Genomic DNA, 15950 nt, shown 5'->3' with positions numbered 1-15950 from the left:
GCTTTATACGATCTATGAGTTTTATAGTTTTGTGTCTTTTTATGACAGCAAGTATCACACTTCTGTTTCCATGTTTAGAATTCCTGTGAGCATTTTTAATAGGGCTGGTCTAGTGGTGACAAATTACCTTAGCATCTTGTCTAGAAAATACTTTATTTATCTTTCATTTATGAAACTTAGTTTAGCAGGATATAAAATCTTGGCTGGTTGTATTTTTATTTAAGAAGACTTAAAATAGCACCCCAGTGCCTCCTGACTTGTAAGATTTCTACTGAGAACTCCTCTGTTAGTTTAATTGAATTTTCTTTTTGGGCGACTTGATGCTTCTCTCTTGTTTCTTTTAGGATATTTTTCCTTCACATTGACTTTAAATAGTCTAATGACTGTATGCCTTGGTGACGTTAGTATTGCAAAGTATCTTCCAGATGTTCTATGTGCTTCTTGTATCTGGATATCTACATCTCCAGGAAGACCAGGGAATTTTTTTAAAATTATTCCCTCAAATAACTTTTCTAAAGTTTTTATTTTTTTCTTCTTCCTCAGAATGCCTGTAACCCATAAGTTTGGTTCCTTTACATAATCTTATCTTTCTTGAAGGCTTTGTTCATTTAAATTTTTTTTCTTTTTTTATCTGACTTGGTTAATTGTAAATACTTGTCCTCAAGCTCTAAAATTCTTTCTTCTGCTTGGTCTAGTCTACTGTTAAAGATTTTACCTATATTTTGTTATTTCTTCAGCAAAATTTTCATTTCAAAAAATTCTTCTTTATAAAATATCCCTTTAGAAAATGTTTTATTTATACTTTGAATTATTTTTCTTATTTCATTGTATTGGCTTTCAACAATCTGTTGAGTCTCATTGATCTTCCTTCAAATTCATATTTTGAATTAGCTTTTATTCAGAATTTTCATTTTGGTTAGGAGTCATTGCTAGAGAGGTAGTATGTGATCCTTTGAAGGTGTTGCTACAGTCTGGTTTTTCATGGTGCCAGGGACCTTGTGCCCCATTTTGTTTTCATCTGGAAAATCTGTCACTTCTTATTTTTGAATTTACTTTCATTTGGATGGGACTTTAATTTTTAGCTCTTGAGAGTTTGACTGTAGCATATGTTGGGGACAGTCTTTTGACTTCACTTCTTTGTGCTTTTAGGAGGCCAAGGTTCTGCATGAATTTTTTGGTTATAGATAACCTTATTGCAGTGGTTTTCATAAATACTGGTTGTTTGTAGGTGGTAACAGTGGTGCACTGGGTGTGTGTTTGGGCTCACTGCCATCAGCGAAAACAGAAAAGTGGAGGTCTAGGCAGCTTGTTTCACTCCCCAGTGCTGCACAATTCTGTGCAGGAATTGGAATGGGTTATGCAGTTCCCCTTATTGGCCAGTAGCTGTCTCACTTTTGTTGATAAAGACTAGTTGAGTGCTGCATGATAGTGTCAGCAAAGTTGTGGGAGTCTATGCATGTTGACCTCCCAGCCAGTAGGTGGTGCTTGCAGAAGATACGCAGCTGCAGTGGTGGCAGTGGGATTTTTTTCTTAGCTTTTACTAACCAGGAGAAGTACTAATGTTTCTCCAGTGATGGGCGGGCTGTGGAAATCTCAGGGCTACTCATCCTTGTGCTTTGCTTCCAAGGTGATTGTAGGGGCCAAAGCTGGGCTGGGTGGGTCAGTGGAGGTGTAACTAGGCTATCCATGGCAAGCATAAGTGCTGACCCCAGTGGGGATTAGGGGTTAGCTCTCAAGCCACTGGGGCAATCTTCCAGGGAGGGATGAAAGTACTTTTCCTGGGCCACAGTACCTATGTGGGGGAAGAGGGTTTGCCAGAATCTGCAGCCTAGCAAGTGGCACTGGGACCCACCCAGCTTCCACACCCCAACCTGAAGGTTCTCTCTTCAGTGTCCAGCCAGCAGAAGCAGGACAGAATGGTGAGGCCAGAACCGAGCAGTCTGCAGTCAGTTTGTCAAGCCATGGAACTCTCTTGTAGCTAGGATCACAAAGGCCCATGGTAAGAATGTGAGTCCCCAGCGTCCTCCACTTATTTTTCTCTGGGTGCAGGTCCAGTGCCCACTACTGGTGATCCCAGGCTAGGAGCCCCATTTTTTCCTTCTTTATCCTCAGTGTCTCCCATCACCTCTCTGTTGAATCCCAGTTTTCTCTCTCAGAAAATCTATTTGAAGTGTGAATATTTATTCAATATTTTGGTTATTCTCCATGGAAGAGGCACACCCTCACTGCATCTCATCAGCTGTCTTGAGCCTTCCCCTATGTAAACAATCTTGATGGATTAGCACATAGAATATTAGTGTTTGAGGACATGGATAATATGTATAACAGTAACAAAGTGGAATAGATCCATGGACTATAATCCTTGACATTTTGTAGCTTCTAGCCAAAGAGAGCATGATAGCCAATAATTACATATTATAACTACATATATGTTAATTATAATTTTATAACATAATACATTATATTTATAATTATATATACTGTAATTGTAAGCAAACAAAATTTTTATCTAAAGATTGTAGAAAGGGAATAATTAGGTAGGGCTGACTTTGTGGCATTTGAACTGTGCAATCACATAGGCATCCGAACTCAGACTCTGATGGGTATAATGCTCTTCTCTTGCCATCTTGAAATTCTGAATTTTTGAACATGACACTCTGCATGTTCATCTTGCACTGGGCCTCACAAATTATAGATCCAGTCTTTTCTTGATCTAGTTCTGAAATATATATGTAATCTGATATATATATATGTATATATACATACAGACATACATACACATGCACACACATATAACATAAATGAACATGATTTTTCTACATAAAATCATGTGATTAGCCCCCTTGGCTTTTGATTTTATTTTTTACTTGTGGTGTCACATTTTCATTAATTCACCTATCATCTCTTTCTTATTCTCCTTTATGATCAACTATGATATATTTATATACAATGTTGTTTATGATTATGATTGTAGACAAGTTGGTCATGGTCTTAGGCAATTTGTTTTAGGTTTACCTCAGTTAACAGGTATATATTTTCTTCTTTACATAGTGAATGAAAAATCACAAACAAGAAAATCTCCCAGCAAAATATAACAACATAAATAAAAGCCTTGCATCTTCTGGGAAAATAGTGTAAGTGTCAAGGGGTAAGAAATTTATCTATCCTTTTACATAACCATCTACACATCCATTCATTCACCAATTTATTAATTTATTCATGTAGCATACATCTACTAATAAATACTTATCATGTAAGAACGTGGGATTCAAGAAAGAAATGAGTACATGTGTTCCCTGTATCTGGAATGACTCACGGTACAACACAGGGAGGTTGATATATGCTACATGCAAAATGATGCAATGCAATCAAGCATTACATAATGTTAATTAATTCAATGTCAAGTGCATATTTTGTCTTAAAAGTCCCTAATAGTTACCCAAACATTATTAATTCACTGTAGCTGTCTTTCTCCATATCACTGAAGTCATCCATGTGGAATACAATGCAGAGAAGTGAGGATGTTCTTTCCTGAGTAGATGCATAAAAACATTTACAGGGAAGAATCCCTTTTGCTGAGTCTTGCAGGGCAACTGACTGACAGGGTATCCTGTGTGGAACTGGAAGGCAGGAGACAGTTTTCGCAGAAGAAACAGCATTTGCAAGGGCCTGGAAGAAGGTAGAATTTTGCATGTTCTGCATCAACCATCCTGGGGTGGCCTTGAGTTTGGTACAATTTTCTTCTGCACAAAGAGAAATGCCTGGAGGGAGGTGTAAACTCCAGAGTTTGATTTCATTGGTAGAGACTTGAACCATCTGAGCTATCTAATCTGCAAAACAAACATACAAAAATAAATATATTTCAATGCAAATGTGGTTGATGGATAGCACTACCATTTCATCTGAAACACATTGATTGTGTAATCCAAGTATTCTTCTCCCTAGAATCCCCTAATCTTTTAGAATTATGGATTAACTTAATTTTGCAATTTTTAAATTAACGTGTTTCAAATATTATTCCACCTGTAGTGAGAAACTCAACATCTTCTGCTACCTTCTAACATACACCTAAAGCACACACTTGCACACACTTTCAGAGATACACATCACAATCTCAAATCCAGGAATTTTTAGAGGATTACCTTACTCCTGTCATTTCTTGCTTTAATTTCTCTTTTTCCACTTAAGTTTCAGCCTCCCCTGTGTTTTTCTTCCTGCCTGTGGCTGGTTTCTTGTCTCCCCCAAGATGACCTTAATGTGCACTACAGACCACTTTACTTTTGTGTTCACTAAACAACCTCAAACACAGGATTGTTTTATGTAGCAGAGTTATTAAAGTCTTGTGGATATCTGAGGCAGTTAAATGACAGTATCGCCAAAAAACTAGAAAGCAAATAATAGCATCTTTGTTCCTTAAAATCCTTTATCAAACCCACCACCGCTCATTTCCCATGGCTGTCTTTCTCTCCAGGCTCCTTGCCTACCATTAGTTTGTTTTGCCCCTCTCCCCTCTCCTTTTTCATTGATTTCACCTTCTCTCTTCCGAGAAGCATTGACAATTTCAAGACTCTATTTGATTATGCAAAGAAGTGCAGATCTACACACTGGCCATGCACATCTAAAGGTGATATGATTAGATGAAGAAAATTTCCAAACAAATTTACATAGGGTCTCTGTCATTAACTTATCAGGATTTGTAATTTTACTCTTTCCACAAGCACCAACAAACTCTGTAAGTAAAATCAGAAGTGCAGGAATTAATTTTCTTAGTGATATAACTCATGCAACTCCCCACAGAGAACATAAATAATATGCTCAATCTGAGTGGGAGTAGCATCTTTGCCTTCTCACTCTGGTTGGAGAGCAAGGAGGTGCTCTTGCTAATGGGGAATAGAATTGGGATTAGCCTGTTACTCTGTAGTTTTAGGATTTGACTTGTTTGCCAATCAATAACCATGAAAGACATTCATGAAAATAATATTTGGGCACTTATAAAGCAGACAGACAGAAACAATCCTACATTCTGAAGAAATAAGTATAAATACAAATTAAAAAAACATATATATAGGCAGTCAGGAAGAAGAATAAAGAAAGAACTTTTGTGATTGAGAACTAGAGATAAAAAACGGACTAGAACTTGGTCATTAAGAAGTAAAAAATAATAACGCACACTGTGTAGAATGCTATTTTTAAAAGTATGCCCAAGATAATGAAGTAGACCTATGCCATGTATGTAATGATTTGATGGCATGGCTGCACATATTGTGTACTATGGTAAACAAATTTTGCATGCAGCAGGGTAACAGTTTCTATTTCTGATTTGCTTTAATATACAGAAGAAATTGGTTTAAACAATTCATAGGCACAGGGTCTTGTATAACTATCTCCATCGCTGGACTTACCACATTATCATTATCTGTTAAAGTGGTTATTTTCTTATGAAATTATAAGTGCCTTCATGTTAGAAACTGTATCTAACTTATCTCCCTAGCCCTGATGTGTAGCACAGTTTTTATCACATAGTAGATGTTCAATAAATGTTTGTTAAATGAAACAATGAATAAATGACCAGTGTTTAAAATAAATCAAGATAGGTCTAATGGGAATTTAGTGGAGCAGCCCAATAAAAGTCAGACAGCATTCAGAAAAAAACCTATTCTTATAATCACATTCAGGAATACGTTTGTACTCGTTTTAGACTAAGTATTAGATTGCACAGCCTTATCCAACCTGATTGCAATTCCATTCCTTTAAATGAAATAATGCCTATATCACAGATTGATGGTAAAGCCTCAAAAAACATGGTTACATATGCTATTGATTTATTAAAAATAGAAGTATGGTTTCCCTCTGCTCTCTATTTCCTTGAATGGTAATAACAGACCAGCAAAGAGAAACAATGAGAAGTATTACCCAGTTCTGCTAGGGTCAAAGAGCTTTCATCTTGAATTCTGATCAGGTTTAGAGTTTCAGGGGACTTCTAGAGCATAGTTGAAGTCAGCTTATAGACACGTGGATTGCTTTCTTAGACACACATCTCTTAAAATTATATATTTGCAGTCTGAACTTGACATTTTAGCTTGGCCACTCTTCACACCCTCCCATTCCAAACTGCTTAGATTAAAATGTCCATACCTATGAGGATGGCAAACAGAAGAACACGGTTTTTTTTGTTTTTTTTTTTTTTAATTTTTTTATTTTTTATTATTATTATACTTTAAGTTCTGGGGTACATGTGCGTAATGTGCAGGTTTGTTACACATGTATACTTGTGCCATGTTGCTGTGCTGCACCCATCAACTCGTCAGCACCCATCAACTCGTCATTTACATCAGGTGTAACTCCCAATGCAATCCCTCCCCCCTCCCCCCTCCCCACGATAGGCCCCGGTGTGTGATGTTCCCCTTCCTGAGTCCAAGTGATCTCATTGTTCAGTTCCCACCTATGAGTGAGAACATGCGGTGTTTGGTTTTCTGTTCTTGTGATAGTTTGCTAAGAATGATGGTTTCCAGCTGCATCCATGTCCCTACAAAGGACACAAACTCATCCTTTTTTATGGCTGCATAGTATTCCATGGTGTATATGTGCCACATTTTCTTAATCCAGTCAGAGTGAACAGGCAACCTACAGAATGGGAGAACATTTTTGCAATCTACTCATCTGACAAAGGGCTAATATCCAGAACCTACAAAGAACTCAAACAAATTTACAAGAAAAAAACAAACAACCCCATCAAAAAGTGGGCAAAGGATATGAACAGACATTTCTCAAAAGAAGACATTCATACAGCCAACAGACACATGAAAAAATGCTCATCATCACTGGCCATCAGAGAAATGCAAAGCAGAACACGTTTTAATCAATGAAGGACTCTTAACCACATTTTAAGGTAAGAAGCTTGCTTTGAAAACACCTATTTTAAATGTAGAATTCTGATTTGCTGGGCTCAGCCTCCAGGAATTGGGTTGATAATAGCCAGTCTGTAGAGCCACTGATGTATGTGCTTGAAGACTGAGCACCTTACATTAAATATGGGGCTCCAAGGAAAAGTGGAGCCCAGTCAGGATGGAGACACTAACCTCACTGCAGTAGATATTTTATGTCAGTTTCACCTAGGACAGAAGGCCTGATTAACCACCAGGCTTACAGAAGGATGCCAGCCAAAGGCATTATGATAAACTAAGCCTTTTAGAAATGGAACAAAGCAGTTCAGAAATTGTATCCCTCTAAATATTATCAAATTAATATAATCAAACCTGTTCTCATTAATTGAGGGAGGAAAATGTATGCTGAGATGGTTGGGAGCACTGACTATGCAGTTGGACTTTCCAGGTTTACATTGTGGCTCCTCCTGCTGTTAACTTGGGGCAAGTTATTTAGCCTCTTTGCACCTCAGCTTTCTCATGTTTAAAATGGGATACCTTAATTCTGGTGTTTGGGATAGAATAAAACTCAGATAATATTTGCATAGCACATAATACTTACCTTGCTCAGATTATGTGCTCAATAAATTTATACATGTGTGTATGTATGGATGAATGGATGGATATTTAGATAGAGAATATAAAAATAGAAAGAGACATGGATATAGATGTAGATATTTAGTTAAGATTTATGTAAACCTCTCAGGCTATAGATATAGCATTGTTAAATTTCTTCAATATTTAATTACTGTACTTGGTACTACATATGCTATTTCTCCACGTAATAGAGCTAAGTTAAGAAGCATCTTCAATGGAACATAAAGTCTGTAATTGAGATACAGCTTCCCCGTTTACTCATTTTATGAGAATTTGAGTAAGCCACTTAAGACTTCTGAGTTTCATTTTCTTTAACAATTAAACAGGTATGATAATGCCTATCTTACAATGTTGTTGGGGAGGCTTAATTTAATGAAATTATCAATTGATATGTTCTAAGCTTATATGAAGTTTGTTATAAATATTTATTTGGTGAATGTACCTTGCAACAAATGCAAAAGTTAGATAAAAATATCATTCACTTCCTTCAACTTTCAAATAATTTTTTTTGCAGCTTAGTAGACACACTTCTGATGAGATTTACAAAGAGTAGTATACTAACCTGGCACAAAGAAGTAGCCTCTGACTTTTCATTCATAAATCTTTAGAAAGTTTACTAGGGTTTTCTTATAGCTAAATATATTAATTCATCCAAAAATACCTATGGACTGTCCACAATGTGCCAGGCACTGTTCTAAGGAGCTTGAGATACAACAGTGAATATGATGCTCATGAAGCCCACATTCTGAGTGAGAGAGGCAACGGACTAGAAACATGGGAAAATATGGTAGTCTCCCCTTATCCTTATCATTGCGAATATGTTCCAAGACACCCAGTGGATGCCTGAAACTGCAGATAGTACCAAATCACATATACACTATGGTTTTTTTTATATATATACATACAGTATTAGTCTGTTTTGACACTGCTATAAAGAACTACCTGATACTGGATAATTTATAAGGAAAAGAGGTTTAATTGACTCACAGTTTAGCACGACTTGGAAAGCCTCAGGAAACTTACAATCATGGTAGAAGGCAAAGGGGAAGTGAGCACATCTTCACATGTCAGAGCAGGAAAAAGAGCAAGAGAAGGGAACTGCCACACACTTTAAAAAATTTATTTCCATACATTTTTGGGGAACAGGTGGTGTTTGGTAATATAAGTAGTGGTTTCGGAGATTTTGTTGCACCCATCACCTGAGCAGTATACACTGCACCCAATTTGTAGTCTTTTATCCTTCACCCCTTCCCACCCTTTCCCCGAGTCCGCAAAGTCCAATGTTTCATTCTTATGCCTTAGAATCCTCATGGCTTAGCTCCCACTTATAAGTGAGAACATACGATATTTGGTTTTCCATTCCTGAGTTACTTCACTTAGAATAATAGTGTCCAATCTCATCCAGGTTGCTGTGAATGCCATTAATTCATTCCTTTTTATGGCTGAGTAGTATTCTATTGTGTATGTATGTATGTGTGTGTGTGTGTGTGTGTGTATATATATATGTATATAAAACAGTTTTAAACATACATATATATATATGTATGTTTATATGTTATGTTTGTATGTTATATATATATATATATATATATATATATATATATATAAATATAAAAAACAGTTTCTTTATCCACTCATTGACAGGCATTTGGGTTGATTCCACATTTTTGCAATTGTGAATTGTGCTGCTATAAACATGCTTGTGCAAGTACTTTTTCATATAATGACTTCTTTTCCTCTGGGTAGATACAGGATAGTGGGATTGCTGGATCAAATGGTAGTTCTACTTTTAGTTCTTTAAGGAATCTTCCTACTGTTTTCCACAGTAATTGTACCAGTTTACATTCCCACCAGCAGTGTAGAAGTGTTCCCTTTTCACTACACCCAAGCCAACATCTATTATTTTTTGATTTTTTGATTATGGAAATTCTTGTAGGAGTAAGGTGGTATCACATGGTGGTTTGGATTTGTATTTCTCTGATCACTGGTAATGTTGAGCATTTTTTCATATGTTTGTTGGCCACTTCTATATCTCCTTTGAGAATTGTCTATTCATGTCCTTAGCCTACTTTTTGATGGGATTGTTTATTTTTTTCTTGCTAATTTGTTTCAGTTTGTTGTAGATTCTGGATATTCGTCCCTTGTCAGATATATAGATTGTGAAGATTTTCTCCCACTCTGTGAGCTGACTGTTCCTTTTGCCCTGCAAAAGCTCTTTAGTCCCTTTAAAACCATCAGATTTTGTGAGAACTACTCATGAGACAGCACTAGGGGGATGGTGTTAAACCATTAGAAACCTCCCTCATGATCCAATCACCTCCCACCGGGGCCCACCATCAACACATGGGGATTACAATTCGAGATGAGATTTGGGTGGGGACACAGAGCCAAAGTATATCACATACACACCTATGATAAAGTATTTTTTTTTTTTTTGGCTTTTTTTCTTTTCTTTTCTTTTCTTTTCTTTTTTTTTTTTTTTTTTTGAGACAGAAAAAAAAAAAGTTCTAGGATTACAGGCGTGAGCCACCACACCAGGTCTGATAAAGTTTAATTTATAGGTTAGGCATGGTAGGAGCTTAACAACAATAGCTAATAATACAGTAGAACAATTATAACAATATATTATAATAAAAGTTATGTGAGTATGGTTTCTGTCTCTGTGTCTCTCAAAATATCGTATTGTACTGTACTCACTCTTCTTCTTGTAATCCGTTGATCTGATAACTGAAACACCTACTAAGTGCTAAGGGGCAGGCAGGGCATACAGCGTGGAAATGCTAGACGAAGGAAGATTCCTGTCCTGGGCAGGACGGAAAGGGATGGTGTGAGATTTCATCATGCTACTCAGAATGGCACCCAATTTGAAACTTATGAATTGTTTATTCTTGGAGTGTCCTATTTAATATTTTCAGACCACAGTTGACTGCAGGTAACGGAAACTGCAAAATGAGAAATTGTGGATAAAAAGGGACTACTGTAGTCAATTACATTGTCTTTAGAAAGTAGTAAATACTTGTGGGAGAAAGGAAAAGCAGAGCACAATAAGAGGGATGGGAATGTGAGGTTAGGTTGCAACTTAAATAAGTGGTCAGGGTGGGCCTCATTGAGAAGGTGAAATATGAACAAAACCTTGAGGGAAGAGAAGGAGTTAAATAAGGGGATATCTAGGACATGAATGTCTGAGTCAGAGGCACAAGCCGGAACAAAGGCCCTGTGATAAGAGGGTGCCTGGGTCTTCCAAACAAGGCAAGAGAAGTAAATGAGAGATAGAGAACTGTAGGAAAGAAGACTCTAGACACAATGGAGAACCTGACCACCTGATGGGAACTTGTGTGGCCTTACAAGGATTTTTTTTTTACTCTGAGTGAAGAGGGTGTCCATTACAGGGTTTGGAGCACTGGGATGACCTAATCTGACATATGTATTAAAAGGACCACACTGACCGCTATGTGGGTTTATAGGTGGGTAAAACATGGAGAAGGGAGACTAGTTAGGAGCTACTGCAGTTATCTCAGTAGAAGAAGATGCTGGCTTGGACCAGGCTGGTAGCAGGGGAGATAAGAAGCACTGCTGGCATTCCAGGGTCCTTTCAAAAGCCAGTGTCTCCAGTGCACTTGATTTTCTTTCCTTTTTTCTATCCAAACTCATGACTCCAACATCTTTTTAAAATCAAATGCACAGTCTTATTATTATTATTTTTGAGACAGGGTCTCACTCTGTACCCCAGGCTGGAGTGCAGTGGTGCAATCTCGGCTCACTGCAGGCTCAGTCTCTCAAAGTGCTGGGAGTATAGGTGTGCATTACACTCTTACGGGATCATTCCCACTGGTGCACAAACATATTGCTATTTTTTTATAACTTAGAAAATAAATCCCCCCTTGGCCTTGCTTATCACCTAGCTGCTACATTTCTTTGCCTTTCTGTGCTGTAAACTTCTCAAAAAATCTATCATTTCTGACTGATCTCTTATAAATCCACTCCAGATATAAACCCTTTGTTCTAAATATGCCACCAAATTTGCTCTTGCCATGGTCATCACTATAAGATCTAACAACGAATTTTTAGTCTTATCTAAGTTGACTATCATTTTTTTTCTGGGGTGTGTTATTGTTAACTTGTTAAGCCAGAAGCTACCTTTTCCAGAATTCTCATCTCCATTCGCTTCTAGGTTAGAGTTCATCAAAAGGGGAAGATGATGGTCATTACCCTCAGGAAGTGGTTGCTCTGAGATGTGGGGATAAATTCACACAGCTTGCTCTTGCTCTCCTCTACTCTGTGTCTAGCTGATCTTCCTGGCTGCTGGCATTCCTGGCCAGAAGAGACTTCAATAAGGGGGGCAATAGCTTCTTGTAGACCTCTCTAGAAGCTCCTCTTTGTTTGTCTCATTTTGCCTGTAGAGCCCACTTGAAGTTCATGGTCATGAATTAAAGAGAGAATCTATCTCCATAATAACAAAACTGAGATGGAAGCATCTTTCACGAAATGCCCATCCATCATCCAGTTTTCTCTGAGATATTGGGACACAGTGCAGTGGAATGAGTGTGGGCCTTGGGAAAGCATTGTGCCAATTCTTATGATGATGTTTGAGGAAAAACCAGTATTTCCATCCCAGATGTTTAAATGGTTGAAGTACTCCAGATCTTGTGACCACTTAAGGGCTGTGAGCTGAAGTGGAAGGGTCTTCTGGGTGGGGAGTGCACAGAAATGATAGCGCCCACTGCGGATTAGTAGCCGGCCTGAGAGATTCTCATCTGTGAGTGCGGAGAGTGTTTAGAGGTCCCCTTCTGGGGGCCCTAACACTTCTAGTACACTCCTAGTACACTCCTGGGGATGTAAGCTGCTCTGGGGGAAATCACTGGATTGTTTTTGGTATCCCCATATGTCATCCTGGACCAGTGAATTCTCAGAAACACCTTCAGACCTTTAGGCTGCTTTATGTGAGAAGCTGGAGCAGGCTCCCAAGGTGGAGGGGCTGTGAGTGCCGCTCCAGCTCCTGAGTCACTGCTGATGCTCCCTAGAACCTAAGTTTTGAAACACTAGAAATTCAGAGCTAGAAATGTGGATTCTAGTCCTGACTTGCTCCTAAAATACCACTATCTGCCTTCACCAGTTTGGAGTAATGAGTTTCCCAAAAAGCACTTTGAAAGTATCCATGAGAACAGTGCACCATCCATAAATTGAGGGAGCATTAATACAAAAGGCTTAAAATTCCATTAAGAATCCCCTGAGTCACTCATCTTCCTCCCTTCTTTTAGTCTTCATTGTGCAACTTTGGCTCAGTGGGTTTTCTAAATTGTTCTGTTAATTTTAGCTGTTTCCAGATAGATAGCCATACTCTAGGTGAATCATGAGGAAAATTGAGGATAAGAGCAAATAGCACAGTGCTCTATCAGGAGCTACTTAATCAGCTCTTTAAAGATAGACAGGGTACCTCTTCATTACATGGGTGTTTCTGAATAATACAGAATGTGTGTGTGTGTGTGTGTGTGTGTGTGTGTGTGTGTATTTGTACAGTTGTTTCTCAGTATCTGTGGGCAATTTATTTCAGAACCCCCAGCAGATACCAAAAAATCTATGTGTGTTCAATTCCCTTATATAAAATGGTATACTATTTGCATATAACCTACAAACATCCTCCTGTATATGTTATATCATCTCTATATCTTATAACACCTAATACAATGTAAATGCTATATAAATAGTTGTTATACTGTATTGTTTATTGGATAATGACAAAAAAAGCCCGTACATATTCAGTACAGACAGAACCATCCTTTTAAATTAATATTTTCCATCTGCAGTTGTTTGAATCCACAGATTAGGAACTCATGGACACAGAGGGTCACTGTGTGCTTGTGTGTGTATGTGCATATACATATACACACATCTATACATACATGCACACACTTGTTCATACATGTGTGTATATGCATGCACGGTGTATGTGCAGTAGTGATTGATGATGAAAAATACAATTGCATTCTTTGTTTCTTCCTACCTTTCCTGTATCTATATTTTTTCAGTCAAATGCATTCAAAGGACACCTATATTTGACTATTCAGATAGAAATATGTCACACAATTCTCATGTTTTTTCTTCCCAATTTGACTCATCGTCATTTCTAGTGCAAATGAAGAAGAATTGTGTACTGTTAAAGTGTAAATGTGACTAACTGTAGATAAGAAAGACTTATTAGACCTACCCCAGGGTATATAATGTAAATAAATATTGCCTTATTTGTTCATTATCTGAGGTATCAGCTTGCCCCTATTCAGGAGATTTTATCGTTTTAGATTAAGAAATCTATTTTGTAACCTGTTATTAAACCAAACATTTTCCCCACATTATAATTACAAAGGATCGTATTTTCCTGTCCTTCTCACCCCCACATGGTTCTGCCTTTGATGCAGTTTGAACAACAGAACTGCATTTTTCTCTTCCAAATAATTCACAACCAGACTTCTACCATGCAAAATGACATTCACTTCGAGCCAGAGAGAACTGGAAAGATGAGCAGAATGCACAAAAGTTGTCCTGGTATGATTGTCCAAAGGAATATTTAATCGGTCACTCTTCCTTCTCAGAAAACCAAATGATTCTCCAGTGATGTGTAAAGTAGGTTCCTGAAATCAGATATAAAGTAGAGACTGTCCTGTTCTCTGTATCCCCCACAACATCTTAATGGTTTTGGGAGGAATGTATTAATAAATGAATGGTTGGATAAACTAACAGAGTCAAACTTTCAAAGTCAGGTTTAGAGACAGAGAAAAAATAAGATGTGAAGAGAATAAATCTTTTATATTAGTGAGAGCAGAGTTTCTCAACCTCAACACTATTGATATTTGGGGCAAGAATAGTTTTTGTTTGGGACAGTGAGGGGAAAGAGCAGGGGTTTGTTGCACTGTGCCTTGTAGCAATGTTTAGCAGTCTTGGGCCCTGGCTACTAGCTACCAGATGCCACTACTGACAACAAAATATGCCTGCCTGAGACATTGCTCAAAGTCCCTGGCTGGCAATAATTGAGTCACATAATCTATTTCCCCTTGACCATATGAGCTGGGAAGAAACTAGAGTTCTTTTAACACATGTGAGGTAGGACATACAACTTGTAGAGTCACACTGCAAAAAATAACATTTTATAATTAAGAAATTTTAGTTCCAAGAGAAATTATGTATGTCAAATGACAGAATCCAGACTGTATGAAAGTATATCATTATCAGGTTCATTATGCTTCTTGTAACTATTCTTCTAATTAAACTCTGCCAGGGCCTGGGGGATGGGGAATTGGGAAAGTGAGGGTCAAAGGCTATAGTTTCAGTTATGCAAGATAAATAAGTTCTGGAGATCAACTATACAGCATAATACCTATAGCTAACTTTACTGTATTGTATATTTAAAATCTGCCAAGATGGTAGATCTTGTGTTAAATGTTCTTGCCATGCACACAAAACTATAATGATAATGAAGGGGATGAGAGGAAATTTTGGAAGGTGATGAACATGCACATGACCTGGACAGTAGTGATGATTTCATAGGTGAATACCTATCCCCAAACTCCTCGAGTTGCATACACTACAGATCTTAAATGTTAATTCTACCTCAATAAAGTGGTTTTTAAGAAAAGAAGACAAGGATGTCTGTTCTTGACACTTCTAATCAACATTTTACTAGGGGTTCTAGCCAGAGCGATTAGGCAAGAACATTAGATAAAAGACATTTAGAGTGTGAAGGAAGAAACAATCCTAAACAAAAATATAAGTCAGATATATAAAATAAACCATAGCCAATTTGGTATAGGCAGCCAGTTGATCATTAGTCAGGAATTTGTATAGGTAATTGGACCATTCTCACCCTTCCTAGTGGCAATAAGATTGGAATAGAAGGTAGATTCAATGAGAGAAGAGAATGTCTCTGTCTTTACATGAGTGTAAACCCAGCTGGTAAAACAGTGTCAGGTCTAAGGTAAGGAATCAACAAATATTAACTGGACACATAGGTAAACAAATGGATGAATGAATATGGCTTCTATTTCCCAAATTTACTGCCAAGTTTTCTCTTATGTGTTGACTGAGCCCAGTCTGTCCTGTATTTTTGAAGATTATTGTAAAGTACAATATGAACTTTTTGTAGGATTTTAGTTTTCCACTTATGTGTGAAATTTATAAAATTCGAGTTCTTTCTGCAATTGATTGTTCATTCAATAACTACTTTAAGTAATCTTTTTATAACTGAAGAAGAAAAAGTCCTTGGGTAACCTACCTGCATCCCCTTCCCTGTGGTATTTTAAGTCTGTCTAGATTAGATACCTGGATGCTAAAAACTATGAATGAATTTGTTTATTTTAAAAAGTCATAATGAAATTTACAAGTGACTATCCTAAAAGAATTTAAATCCAAAGGTGGTCAGATTTGAATTTCTGTGTTCTC

General features: G+C 37.4%; 1 long non-coding RNA gene across 1 annotated transcript in view; it reads right to left on the bottom strand.

Moving 5' to 3' along the window:
• Positions 1-3196: 3196 nt before the first annotated feature.
• LOC123575218 (uncharacterized) overlaps positions 3197-15950 on the bottom strand; it is a 66352-nt gene continuing 53598 nt past the window's right edge. Inside the window, exon 4 of the long non-coding RNA XR_010577025.1 lies at positions 3197-3830. This is a non-coding gene — a long non-coding RNA (uncharacterized lncRNA). The remainder of the gene's footprint in view (positions 3831-15950) is intronic.

The sequence above is a fragment of the Macaca fascicularis genome, chromosome 8 (assembly GCF_037993035.2).
Source record: "Macaca fascicularis isolate 582-1 chromosome 8, T2T-MFA8v1.1".
Taxonomy (NCBI): Eukaryota; Metazoa; Chordata; class Mammalia; order Primates; family Cercopithecidae; genus Macaca; species Macaca fascicularis.
This window is presented reverse-complemented; position numbering and strand designations above follow the sequence as displayed.